Here is a 13,970-nt window from a genome sequence, read left to right as displayed (position 1 = left end):
GGGGGGGGGGCGGGCGGGGCGCAGGGGAGGGGGGGGGGGGGGGGGGTTCTGGGGGGGGGGGGAGGTGGGGGGGGAGGGGGCGGGGCTAGGGTGGGGCTCCTCCTGTCCTCTTTTTTGCTTGCTGAAATATGGTAACCCTACACTAGTTACACCTCCTTGCTTCCTACATGGGGCAGGGAGGCAATTTTCCATTGGTGCAACCTTTCTGTTAATTGGCTCAGAAAGTGGAAACAGAATCTGTGCATTCAGTTCTTTTTTCCTCACAGATAATACTGCTGTGGTGGTTTTGCTGGAGTCCTCGCAATGGGTTTTTGGACTTGTATTTGAGTGAGGAACTCAATTGTGCTTTAAGGGGGTTATTTGAGAGGGAGGGAGCCTGCCTTCATCTACCTTATCTTATTTTTCAAGCAGTAGTTTCCAGAGGCCTCAGCATGTTTAATACTGTTAAAAGTACATAACCCCCAGGAACTTAGTTTAATTATTCACTCTTTCTGTACCTGCTTGCTACATGATAGTTGTTGCTTTAGCACTAGCTTATATTGCATTGTCTCAGGACAGGAGAGAAGGGGCTCTCCAAAAGTTAAGTTACTTACCTTTTTTGTCACTGGAGTTTTTTGACATGTGTGGTCCCTATCTGTCTTCCACTGTAGGTATGCATGTGCCTGGAGCCTGCAAACTTTTGCAAGCTGTATCTGTTGGTTTGTACCTGTGCCCTAGATCTCCTTGTGTTTCAAAACAAGTGTATAAGGGGCAGGATGGACCAACTGCCTCTCCAGTTCCTTCGCTACCACAAATCAGATTATCCGAAGCAGTGGAAGGAGGGTCAGGTAATGGAATACAAATAGGGACCACACATCTTTAAGTACACCTATTAAAATAAGTAATTTCCCATTGTTTGAGTGCTGGTCCTTATGTGTCCTCCTCTGTGGGTGGCTGATGAGCAGTACTCAGAGAGGAGTCAGTTGCAAGGATGCAGGTGGTAGAAATTCTGTCCCAAAAGAACGTATCAGCAAAGGAGTGTTGGACAAGGGACAGGACCAGTGAATGTGTGAATAGAATGCTACATAGCTACCCTGAAAATGTCAAGCAGGGGTACCACTTGGAATGATTCCACTGAAGTCGCCTGTACCCTGCTAGACTGAGCCCTTACCTATGTGGAGGAAGAAACTGTGCCAACTAAAGTAGCATACAACCAGAGATCCACTTTGATTCTCTGAGCATAGTTTGGCCCCAGATTCATTCTGCTGTAGCAGCAAATAGTCTAGGTGATTTTTTGATGGGTTTTGTCCTTTGCAGGTAAAACACCAGTGCTTGTCACATGTTGAGGAAATAATGTCCCCTTTCCTCACGACACATGGGGCTTCAGAAAAAAACACAGGTAAATGAATTTGACTGGCTTACGTGAAAATCTGAAGCTATCTTAAAGAGAGAATTTTGGGTGTAGTCATAGCAAGACTGTTTTTATGGAATAGTGTGTATGGAGGACCAGCTGATAGGGTCCTGAGTTTGTCTACCCTTCTGGCCAATGTGATGGCAATGAAGAAGGCAATCCTTCTTGACAGGAGGGACGGGGAACATGTAGCTAGTGGTTCAAAGGGTTGACTTAGTGAGAGCTGAAAGTACTAGGGTAAGGTCCCAGTGAGGAGTTGGTTTCTTCACTGGAGGGAAGGTTCTAATGAGATCCTTCAAGAATCTGTTACTGGGTGAATAAAAATTGAGTACCCATCCACTGATGGGTGACAGGTGGACCTGCAGGGAGTTTAGGGAAAATTGTTGTTTTGAGCAAAAGAAGATAGTGTAGAATAACGTGAATAGCCACTGCTGCTGGAGTTGTATGCTTTTGCTGGGCCCAGATACCAGAAACATTTCACTTGACTAAGTTGCATTTTCTGATGTGGTCCTTTCTGCTCTTAAGGACAATGTACATGGCTTCGGAGCAGGGACATTCTGGGCTTGATGCCCAGCCAAATACCAAGCAAGGACATGAAATGTTGCGGTGTTGGGATGCTGGACCCTGTCACTCTCCTGGGTCAAGAAATACATGAAGGACTGAGCATTGATCAGCAGGCAGGATGACCTTCATAGAAGACTTGAAAACCAGAATTGCCTGGGCTGTCTGGGGGTAATGAAGATGACCCCTGCCTTATCCTGTTGAATCTTCGGTAGGATGTGAGGCAGTAGTGCAATGTGAAGGCATGATTCAAAGCATTAGGAGAACATTCCCTCTAGAGTGCTGCCTTTGAACTCCCCTACAGCAGTAAATGCATTTCCTATTTGTCTGATAGGTAAACAAGTCCAAAGTGGGGCATTCCCCACTCAGAGAAAATGTTACACAATTCAGTAGTGAGCTAATGTCAGGGTGCCTCCCCCCACTCCTTCCCCCCACTTACTCCATCTCCATAGAGCGTGGGAGGAGACAGGACAGGGCTCAGGACAGAGGGAGCGTGCTGGCAGCAGCTGCTGTCTCAACTTGCTGATCTACTTAAAAAGGCAGTGTACTTAGAGTGGGGTCAGCGTACTTAAAGGGGCAATGCGCATCTCCATCTCTCTCTCTCTCTCTCTCTCACACACAAGGTGTGTGTCTCCGTCTCTGTCTGTCTGCCATGTTATCTCCCCTCCCTCCATTTGTGCTGCCTTGTGGAGTGTGAGGCTACATTAACAATGTGTTAACCCTTGAGGGCTCAGCTGTTCTAGTTCATCATTTAGCAGTAAGGCATTCCCTGGGAAATATCCCACCCTCTTACTTCACCACCTCAACCAAGCTTCACAATCATCATTGCTGTGTACAGTATTGTTTCTATACAACTTAGTGTGTGTGTGTGTGTGTGTGTATATATATAAAGTTCCTCCTCTACCGTGGTGGGTCCTGCACTTATTGGAGGATTTGCTCACCTCAAAGATCTTCCCCTTGGTGGAACCCACAGTCTGGGATAACTCCTCCTGTGTCTGATCAGGAGTTGGGAGGTTTGGGGGGAACCTGGGCCCACCCACTACTCCGGGTTCCAGCCCAGGGCCCTGTAGATTGCAGCTGTCTATAGTGCCTTCTGTAACAGCTACAACTCCCTGGGCTACTTCCCCATGGGCCTCCTCCAAACACCTTCTTTATCCTCAGCACAGGACCTTCCTCCTGGTGTCTGATAATGCTTGTACTCCTCAGTCCTCCAGCAGCACACTCTCAGCTCCTTGCACCTTTTGCTCCCAGCTCCTCTCACGCACACCACGAACTGAAGTGAGCTCTTTTTTAAACCCAGGTGCCCTGATTAGTCTGCCTGCCTTAATTGATTCTAGCAGCTTCTTGATTGGCTGCAGGTGTTCTAATCAGCCTGTCTGCCTTAATTGTTTCCAGAAAGTTCCTGATAGTTCTGGAACCTTCCCTGTTACCTTACCCAGGGAAAAGGGACCTACTTAACCTGGGGCTAATATATTTGCCTTCAATCACTCTCCTGTAGCCCTCTGGCATGACCCTGTTACAATAATATATATAATAAAAAATATATAGTCTTTTGCCTGGTAAAAAAAAAAAAGTAAATATATAGTCTTTTGCCTGGTGAAAAAAAATGTCCCTTTTTACTAAAAAAAAAAAAACTAGGGACAGGTCACTGGCTTCAGTGAATTTTTGATTATTGCCCGTGACCTGTCCTCACTTTTACTAAAAAGAACCATCACAAAATCTTAACCTTAATATCCAATACCCATTTGTCCGTTGTAATTGCACTCCAGTTGTGGAAAAAGAATGCTAGGAGCCACCAAACGATATGTGGAGTTGATTGGGATGGCAAAACTAGTGGTTTGCAGCTCCTGAGTGTCCTATCAAAAATTATATTTTAGCTTGGGGTGGGGAGGTGAGATGGAGTTGTTGGCGCAGGAGGAGCAGTGTACCATAATTTTTGTACGCTGTCTCTTACGAAGCAGTTAATAGGACAGCTGGTGGTAGAACTGTTGCATTATAGGCCTTGGTTTGTAGGGTGTTAACGGTATTTCTTCTTTGGGGCAGGTATATATATTCTTAGGGAGCAGATGGTTGCCCTGGAGTCCTTTAGAGAATGCAAGGACTCATCAGTGTTTGTGTTGAAAAGGTTGGCCTCATCAAAGGGCAAATCCTCAACAGTGTCCTGGACCTCTCAGGAGAATGACTCAGTGCATCACAATGGTAGTTGCCATTGACTTTGGTGCTGTGTCTGCTGCATTAACCACTGATTGTAATGTGGTTCTAGTCACCAGTTTGCCACCCTTGATAAGGGCCTGGTATTTGGCCCTGTTGTCTTGGAGTAGCTTGTCCATGAAATTCAGATACTTCGAATAATTCAGGAAATCACATTTCGCCACAAGTGCCTGATACTATGATAGTCTAAACTGAAGATAAGTAGATATCAAAACCTTCTTCCCCAACAAATCTAGACGTTTGGAGGGGGTGGCCTCCTAGACCTCATTTAGGTAGCCTGAACAACCAAGGAGCTCAGTGCCACTAGAATTCTACTAGAATTATTTGAAGGGGTCAACAAGCATGCGGACAAAGGAGATATAGTATATTTAGATTTTCAGAAAGCTTTTGACAAGGCCCCTCACCAAAGGCTCTTAAGCAAAATAAGTAGTCATGGGATAAGAGGGAATGTTCTCTCATGGATTGGTAACTGGTTAAAAGATAGGAAACAAAGGGTAGGAATAAATGGTCAGTTTTCAGACTGGAGAGAGGTAAATAGTGGTGTCCCCCAGAGATCTGTACTGGGCCCAGTCCTATTTAACATATTCATAAACGATCTGGAAAAAGGGGTAAACAGTGAGGTGGCAAAATTTGCAGATGATACAAAACTACTCAAGATAGTTAAGTCCCAGGCAGACTGTGAAGAGCTACAAAAGGATCTCACAGAACTGGGTGACTGGGCAATAAAATGGCAGATGAAATTTAATGTTGATAAATGCAAAGTAATGCACATTGGAAAACATAATCCTAACTATACATTTACAATGATGGGGTCTAAATTAGCTGTTACCACTCAAGAAAGAGATCTTGGAGTTATTGTGGATAGTTCTCTGAAATCATCCACCCAATGTGCAGCGGTAGTCAAAAAAGCGAACAGAATGTTGGGAATCATCAAGAAAGGGATAGATATAAGACCAAAAATATATTGCCTCTATATAAATCCATGGTATGCCCACGCACTGAATACTGCATGCAGATGCGGTCACCCTATCTCAAAAAAGATATATTGGAATTGGAAAAGGTTCAGAAAAGGGCAACAAAAATAATTAAGGGTATAGAACGGCTTCCGTATGAGGAGAGATTAATAAGACTGGGACTTTTCAGCTTGGAAAAGAGGTGACTAAGGGAGGATATGATAGAGGTCTATAAAATCATGAGTGGTATAGAGAAAGTAAATAAGGAAGTGTTGTTTACTCCTTCTCATAATACAAGAACAAGGGGCCACCAAATGAAATGAATAGGTAGCAGGTTTAAAACAAACACAAGAAAGTATTTTTTCATGCAACGCACTGTCAACCTCTGGAACTCCTTGTGAAGGCCAATACTATTACGGGGTTCAAAAGGGAGCTAGATAGATTCATGGAAGATAGGTCCATCAACGGCTACTAGCCAGGATGGGCAGAAATGGTGGCCCTAGCCTCTGTTTGCAGAAGCTGGGATTGGGTGACAGGGCATGGATCACTTGATGATGATCTTTCTGTTCATTCTCTTTGGGGCATCTGCCATTGGCCACTGTCAGAGGACAGGATACTGGGCTTGATGGACCTTTGGTCTGACCCAGTATGGCCATTCTTATGTACTTATGCCACATGAGTAAAAAGAAATTCTACTGCTTTAGCCAGGATGAAGTGCTTCTCAGCTCTCTTTGGGGTGGGGGTACATTTAGCTGGTGTATGGCACACAGCTCTGGCAATTTCCAGAATGTCCTCATTTACTTGAAGTGCTGTGCAGCTGGACCCTATAGGTTTCAGAATGTCTAGGAGTTTGTGTCGTGTAGCCTGGACATCATCTAAGAAGATCAGGGTGCACAGGAGCTCCAGCATAATAGCTCCCAAAATTGTTACAGTTGTCTGGAGGAGATTGAGATGTTGGGGTGGCTGTTTCATCTGGAGATAAGGATAACCTTGCTAGTTCCAGGAGAAGTGGTTTGTAGTCTCTCTTCTGTGGGATCAAGTGGAAGTTCTGGCTGTTCCCTAGGAGGGAAGGTATGGAGAGACTCCCTGATGGCTCACACCCACCTGTGTGCCATGAGTATGGGTCCCATGATCTGCAGTATGGCCAGTAAGAGGGGTTGAGGAGGGTCCCTGAGGTATGGTACCACTGCCTGAGGGAAATGTCTCGACACAAAGTGATACCAGGAGGCTTTCAACCTCCTGCCTGAGCTGATGTCCTTCATGATGACAGTTCCTCCTGTGACTGATTCTGCTGGAGCCAGTCCCATCAGAGTGAAGCTGTGACTGGTAGTGGGGATGGGGGATAACTTCCCTCATAGCTCATGTCCCTTGATGGAGTCAAGGTCACTCTGGTGAAGGACAGTCCCAATATCAGGAGAGATTAAGGATATGGGAGGACAAATATGTTCTCTGGTGTGGTATAGGTCTTCATTCTCCTTTTAGAGACTACGGTTCCATCTGCCCATACCAATGGAGTAAGTATTGGGAGACTATGTGCTGATGATGTACAGAGTTGTGGTGGTACCATCAGTGGTTGAAGTTCCTGGTGGGTATTCTTCACTGGTGCTGTCGGCTCTCAGTTTTTTGACTTGGGTGGTATCATTAGCATCGGTGAAGGAGGTGCAGAGTCTGTACTGATGGAGCCCTGCTCTTATGAGCCTTTTTATCATGGCTCTTAGACTTACAACATTCTGAATACTTGGGGGCTTAGGGCAAAGACTTAGTTGATTTGGGCACGGTTGATTCAGTTCTCTTTAGAGTAGACATGGAGAGCTTTCCCTACCTTCCCAATTAGACCCTGAGAGTGAGTCTATGGGTGTATATACCCTCATTCCTAAGTCAGACCTCATGGTAGGAGGCACGCTTCTTGCTGATTCTAGCCAATGCACAGGAGTTTGGGTCCACTGGCTTGGGTCACAGCCTCATAGCCCTCTCCAAGAGGTGCTTTTAAAGCTGGAATTCCCACACCTGGCAGGTCCAGCTAAGGAAGGAGTGACAAATACTGCACCTGGCAGAGATATGCACTTCCCAAGCTAGTAAAGGCATTGGTAGTGGTAGTCACTGACTGAGAAGGAGCAGGAACAGGAAGCAGTTTTTAAAGCCTGGTGTTCTGGGCATAGTGTGATACCCATATTGGGGTACTGTGGGAAGAGGTGTTCCTTGGTGTGAGGACTTTAACTTCCCTTCCTGTAATACTATTAAAAATTCATTGAAAATTGTTTACCAAAGCTATACTAAGGAAACAATGGAGATTAATTATCTGTAACTGGAGATTCAAGATGTGTGGTCCCTATTTGTTTTCTATATGTGGCTTCACTTGTGCACAATGCACTTGAGATCAGAGATTTGTAGTAAGTAGTGTCCGTTGCTCCGTGTGTGTGCAGTTGCTCTTCGCATGCTCTGAATGGATGATATATGGGGCAGTGCGGATCAACGCATTTCCAATTCCTTCTCTTACCATGAATCCAGTTGTGATCCACAGCAGAGGGGGATAGAGGTTGGATAGTGGAATAGACAGGGACCACATATCTCTCAGAACCTCCAGTTACAGGTAAGTAACCTCATTTCTTCTTCTAGTGATGGTCCCTAAGTGTATTGCACATGTGGGACATAAGCAGTAGTCAAACAGGAGATGGGTGTGAGGATGCAGATAGCATGGATGTCTGAAGTACTGCCATTCCCACAGCTGTATATGAAGTAGAGGTTTGGACCAATCCAAAATGTTTTGTGAAAGCATGGACAGAGTTCTACATATATCTAGTAGAGGTACATCTCATAGAGATCCTGTAGAGGTTGCTTGCACTCTGGTAAAGTGGTCTCTTACCCTCTTAGCGGGTTGGAGCGGGGCGTGCTTCAGGCTAGTTGGTAACAAAAAATGATGCAGCCAGAGATCCATTTAGAGAGGCTATGTGCAGGTAATGCATGATCTGTTGATCGCTCTGCTACGATGATAAATAGTCTAGGTGTTTTCTTAATTGCTTTCGTTCACTGCAGATAGAATGCCAGCACCTGTTGGATGTCTAGAGAACAATGCCTTCTCTCCTCATCAGAAGCATGAGGTTTTGGGAAAAATACTGGTAAGCAGATGGTTTGAGTTTGTGAGAAACTCGCAAGTTATTTTAGGAATGAATTTTGGATGAAGGTGAAGAGAGACCTTCTCTTTATGAAAAGTGGTATATAGTTGGATCTGCCATGAGGGCTCTGACTTTTCTCTGGGCTGTACATAAAGGTTGGCTTGGCAGAATTCACACCCTATTACTACTGTAAAAATCTTTGTACAAGGTGTGCCTTGTATCATTCGAAATTTGCTGGTCAGTATTGTCCTAATAAAATGTGTGGCAACATTATATGTGAAGTTATAAGATTTCCCTGTATGATATTAATGCATGTTCCAAACCCCACAGCCTTACCCATGCAGAAGTCAGGTCTGTCTTGAAGGAATGTGTGCTTGCCTTAATTTGCATTTAAGCAGGAAACAGGGTCATCAAGCAGTGAGGGAAAACAAAAGAAGTTCAAACTGGTGGGAAAAAAAAACAAACCAGCAGGGAATATTCTTCCACGTAAACTTTGTCTCGTGGGTCTCAGATGGAAATATTTTTCCAGAGGGGGACTGAAACTATAAAAAGGAGGTACAAACACTCCAAAGGCACTCATCTCTCTCTCGCTCTCTCCCTGCCCATCACATTCTCTGCACCTGAGAAGATAAAAGAAAACAGCTGTTGAAAATTTTGGTCAGTAACTTTTATGTCTCATTATTTATACTCTCTTTTTGTACTTAATAAACTTGTTTTACTGTTCTATCTAATCCAGTGTGTTTTAGTTGAAGTATTTGGATAACCATTTAAGGTAATAAAGTGGCATATTGTTCCATTAAAGGAATAATGGGATTAATATATTTGTACTCCCAGCCCTCTCCTGAACACTACAAGACATACATTTCTGGGGGGAAATCTGGAACTGGGGGTGTGTTGGGATCACCATGCAGTATAACCAAGGCTGGTGAGAGCCAGGGTGTAGTTGGCAGACTGCAGTTATATAGACACTCAGGGTGTGGCTTGTGGGAGCTTCTTCAGCAAGGCATTGTAAGACATCCAAGGTTGCAGGGCAGGGGTAACACAGCCGCCCATTAGTCTAGGTTGTACCCCCGTATGTCACAGGCTCCAGCTCACTAACCCTTATGGCTGATGTGATGATGACTAGGAAGGCAACTTTCATCGAGAAGTGGGACATAGCACATGTGGCTATTGGTTTGAAGGGAGGTCTGTTAAATACTGAAAGGAAAAGATCAAAATCCCATTGTAATGTTGGTTTCGTCACCAGTGCGAAAGTTCAGAGGAGTCTCTTCAAGAATCTAGTTGTTTGAGTGAAGATAGTATGGGCCTCAGGTGGCGAATCAAAGCCGCTGATTGCTGCAAGGTGGACCCATAAGGAGCTTATGATTAAGGCCTGATGTCTTAAGGGTGAGTAGTTAGTATAAAATGACAGAAATCCCTGTGGATTCTGGAGACAACTGTGCTGTTCTGACAAAGAGAAATGTCTCCTTTTGGCCAGATAGCATCTGCTGGTAGAATCTGTGCTGCTTTGGTTGAGAGTGGATTGGACTGATACCGAACACGAGCGTTCTGTACCTGATGCCTATTCGAATACCAGGCCATGAGTTGTAGAGGGCCTGGGTTGGGATGCCTGGTTACATCAGTAGATCTGGAAGTGGTTGGATGCTGATGGGAGGATGGATTGAAATCCTCAGCAGGTCCGAGAACCAGAACTGAAGATGACCTGAGCTTTGTCGCGACAAATCTTTTGCAGAATCATAGATTAGGGTTCGAAGAGACCTCAGCAGGTCATCTAGTCCAACCCCCTGCTCAAGGCAGGACCAACCCCAACTAAATCATCCCAGCCAGGGCTTTGTCAAGCCAGGCCTTAAAAACCTCTAAGGATGGAGATTCCACCACCTCCCTAGGTAACCCATTCCAGTGCTTCACCACCCTCCTAGTGAAATAGTTTTTCCTAATATCCAACCTAGACCTTCCCCAATGCAACTGGAGACCATTGCTCCTTGTTCTGTCATCTGCCACCACTGAAAACAGCGGAGCTCCATTCTCCTCAGGTAGTTGAAGGCTGCTATCAAATCCCCCCCTTACTCTTCTCTTCTGCAGACTAAATAAGCCCAGTTCCCTCAGCCTCTCCTCATAAGTCATGTGCCCTAGCCCCCTAATCATTTTCATTGCCCTTCGCTGGACTCTCTCCAATTTATGCACATCCTTTCTGTAGTGGGGGGCCCAACACTGGATGCAGTACTCCAGATGTGGCCTCACCAGTGCTGAATAGAGGGGAATAATCACTTTCCTCAATCTGCTGGCAAAGCTCCTACTAATGCAGCCCAATATGCCATTAGCCTTCTTGGCAACCAGGGTACACTGTTGACTCATATCCAGCTTCTCATCCACTGTAATCTCCAAGTCCTTTTCTGTAGCACTGCCGCTTAGTCGGTCCCCAGCCTGTAGCAGTGCATGAGATTCTTCCGTCCTAAGTGCAGGACTCTGCACTTGTCCTTGTTGAACCTCATCAGATTTTTTTTGGCTCAATCCTCCAATTTATCTAGGTCACTCTGGACCCTATCCCTACCCTCCAGCATATCTACCTCTCCCCAGTTTAGTGTCATCCGCAAGCTTGCTGAGGGTGCAATCCATCCCATCACCCAGATCATTAATGAAGATGTTGAACAAACCTGGTCCCAGGACTGACTCTGGGGGCACTCCGCTTGATACCAGCTGCCAACTAGACATCGATATTAGTGGGATGAGAGAGAAGGCATATCTGAGGTGCATCTGAAGAAGTGAGTTTTTTACCCACAAAAGCTTATGCCCAAATAAATCTGTTAATCTTTAAGGTACCACCGGACTCCTTGTTGTTTTTGTGGATACAGACTAACGCGGCTTCCCCTCTGATATCTGAGGTGGTCCATGCAAGGTAGCAGAAGGGCATTGCCCTTCGAGCCCCAGCCCAGAGCTGCTCTGGAGCACTATAGGAAGAGTTTCCTGTTCACATCTGAGACAGAGGTTCTAAGACACTGTTTCGCACAGGGTAAAAAAATCTCATTCGGGATGGAATAATTAATCTCCTATTGGTGGTCTATGGACAACTGTCTGTGCACCAGGTAGGTATACTGCCAAAAGAGTTATGTGGTTTCTGATGCACCAATTAACACAGCTTCCATACACAAAGGAAGGAATTGTCTTTTCCATGCTTATGTAGAAGACAGTCATCATGTTGTCTGACATTAACTGGATATATTGAGATCAAATGAGTGGAAAGAATGCATTGCAGGCTAGATGGATGACCCTTAATTCCTGTAGATTGATATGCATCCTGGTCTCTTAAGGGGTCCAGGTGCCTTGTGCAATGTGATTGTCCATGTGGACTACCCAACCTAAGAGGGAAGCATCTGTGATAATAGTTGCCTCACCTATGGGTGGGAGAAAAGGAACTCACCTGAATGTTTTTCGTGGGTTGCCCACCATACAAGAGAAGGTGTGACATTGGCCAGGATTATTATTCTGCCATTTATGTTGTCTTTCTCTGGTGAGTAGTCGGACTGAAACCAGTTTTGTAGGCAGTGGAGGTGGAGCCTGGCAAACATTATGTGGGTGCATGAGGCCATCGAGCCTAGAAGGGAAAGGCCGACCCTTACTGTAGTCTGAGGGTGACCTGTTTTATCAAATTACTCATGGCATGAAATCTCTCCATCAGGAGGTAGGCTCTTGCTGTAGTTGAGTCCAGTGTCATGCCTATAAAATCTGTGATCCTTGTGGGAATCAAAGTGGACTTCTCTTCATTGATGCAGATTCCCAGGAAAGATAATAGGTTGAGTAGGAATAAGGTTCCCAACTCGACTTCTTTGCTGGATATGCCTGGCAGGAGCCAGTCATTGAGATTTGGAAAGCAGTGTCTTCTCATCTAAGCCACCACCGCTGAAAGGACTTTTGTAAAGATCCTTGCTGTTGCAACTAGTCGAAATGGGAGGACTCTGAATTGGTAATGGTTTTGCCTGAGGAGGAACATCCTGTAGGATCGGTGAATGTCTGTGAAAGTAAGTGTCTTTCATGTCGAACCATGAACCATGTGCCCCCTTCCAGAGAAGGGATTATTGATGGGAATGTAACCATGCAATTGATGGGAATGTAACCATGCAATGTTTGGAATAGAATGTGTCTCCATCCTTTGTTCTTTTTGGAGACTAAGAAATAAGGGGAAAACCCTTTCCCTGGATGTTGAGGTGGCACTCGTTCGACAGCTCCTTGATGGAGAAGAGTCCATCTCCTGATGTAGGATTTCCTTGTGAGATTGGTCCCTGAAAAGCGGCAGGGAAGGGGGTTTGTAGATTGGAGGTGACAAACTCAGTTGAATAGCTAGAATGAATAATTTTCTGCATCCACGTGTCTGTTGTTGTTGCCCTCCAGTTTTGGAGAAGGGGACATTAAAAACAAGGGGGGCAGAATAATGAGGCGTCAACAAAGGAGCATGGATCTCAAATGTCCCATTAAAAAAAATTCTTGATTGATGAGGGTGGAGGGTGAGCTGTAGCAGTAGGTGTCAAAGAAGCTGTGTACATCTGTCTCTGTACCCTCTGTTGTTTGCAGGGTAACTTGTGACTGCGCTGATGGTGAAACAGTGGAGGAAACTGTGTTGGCCTGTGTGATGTTATAATTAAAATATGACTATATAGATCATTGTTGCAACCACTATTATATATTGTGATAGACCCAGGCCAGTTGGGTACAGCAGAATAGCAGAAGGCAGATATACTGGCCACTGGATTAACAGTTTTCTGTTCCCTGACTGACCAGAGCAGGGGCTGCTCCAGGCTAATGAGAACACCTGACTCCAATTAACCTGCAAAGAGTCAAGTGAGGCCATTAAGCTAATGTGACCACCTGATTCTAATTAAGGCCCCGCTGATACTATAAAAAGGGCTCACTCCAGTCTGGCAGAGGAGAGCCAGAGGAGAGGAAGTGCGGCTGAAGGGCTGGTTAATGAAGACACCCTCAAGTTATTGATAAGGGAGCCCTAAGGTAAGGGTGAAGAAGGGAGAAGCAGGAGAGCTGTGGGGAAGTGACCCAGGGAAATGTGGCAACTCTGGCAGTGAAAGGTTGGCTGCCAACAGCTGCTATCATTAGGGTCCCTGGGCCGGAACCCGGAGTAGAGGGCGGGCCCGGGTTCCCCCCAACTCACAACTACAAGGAACACCTCCTGGGAGGGGAAGTCGGGCCCCTGTCAGGACAGGAGGCTAAACTGTTCTAAAACAAGCCCTAGGGACAACAGAGACTGTGGGAATTCTCTCACCAACCTCCTTGCTGGCTTATGATGAAAAGGGCTCAGTAGACTGTAACCCTGGCCCTAGAGAGGGAAGGGCTATGTGGAGGGTCACAGAGAGCCACTGAGGCTAGTATATACTGCCTAGAAGCGCAGGACCCACGGGGACAAGGTCAGAGCTCTGCCACAATATTTGCAACAAATCTTGTACAAAATAGGATATGTAAGGTATCTATGAAAAGGGTATGATTTGCTAGTTATGATTATGCTATCTGTATGTATGTATCATTTTTGTATTTGAAGTTATGAATATGGCTCTAATACCTGGATTTCAAATGTTTGCTCCTGGGGTAATGCCCATGAAGTAGTTAGCCAGCACATCTTGGAGGGACTATTCAAATTGAGTGGCCCATCAAAAGGATACTTAACTCACAATGGACCATGGGAAACGCCCATCTACATTGAGTGGGCTGTCATGTAAACATGCTGTCTGAAACATAGGT

The sequence above is a fragment of the Trachemys scripta genome, chromosome 1, assembly GCF_013100865.1.
Source record: "Trachemys scripta elegans isolate TJP31775 chromosome 1, CAS_Tse_1.0, whole genome shotgun sequence".
Lineage (NCBI taxonomy): Eukaryota > Metazoa > Chordata > Testudines > Emydidae > Trachemys > Trachemys scripta.
The sequence above is the reverse complement of the archived record's forward strand: the minus strand, read 5'-3'. Positions refer to the sequence as shown.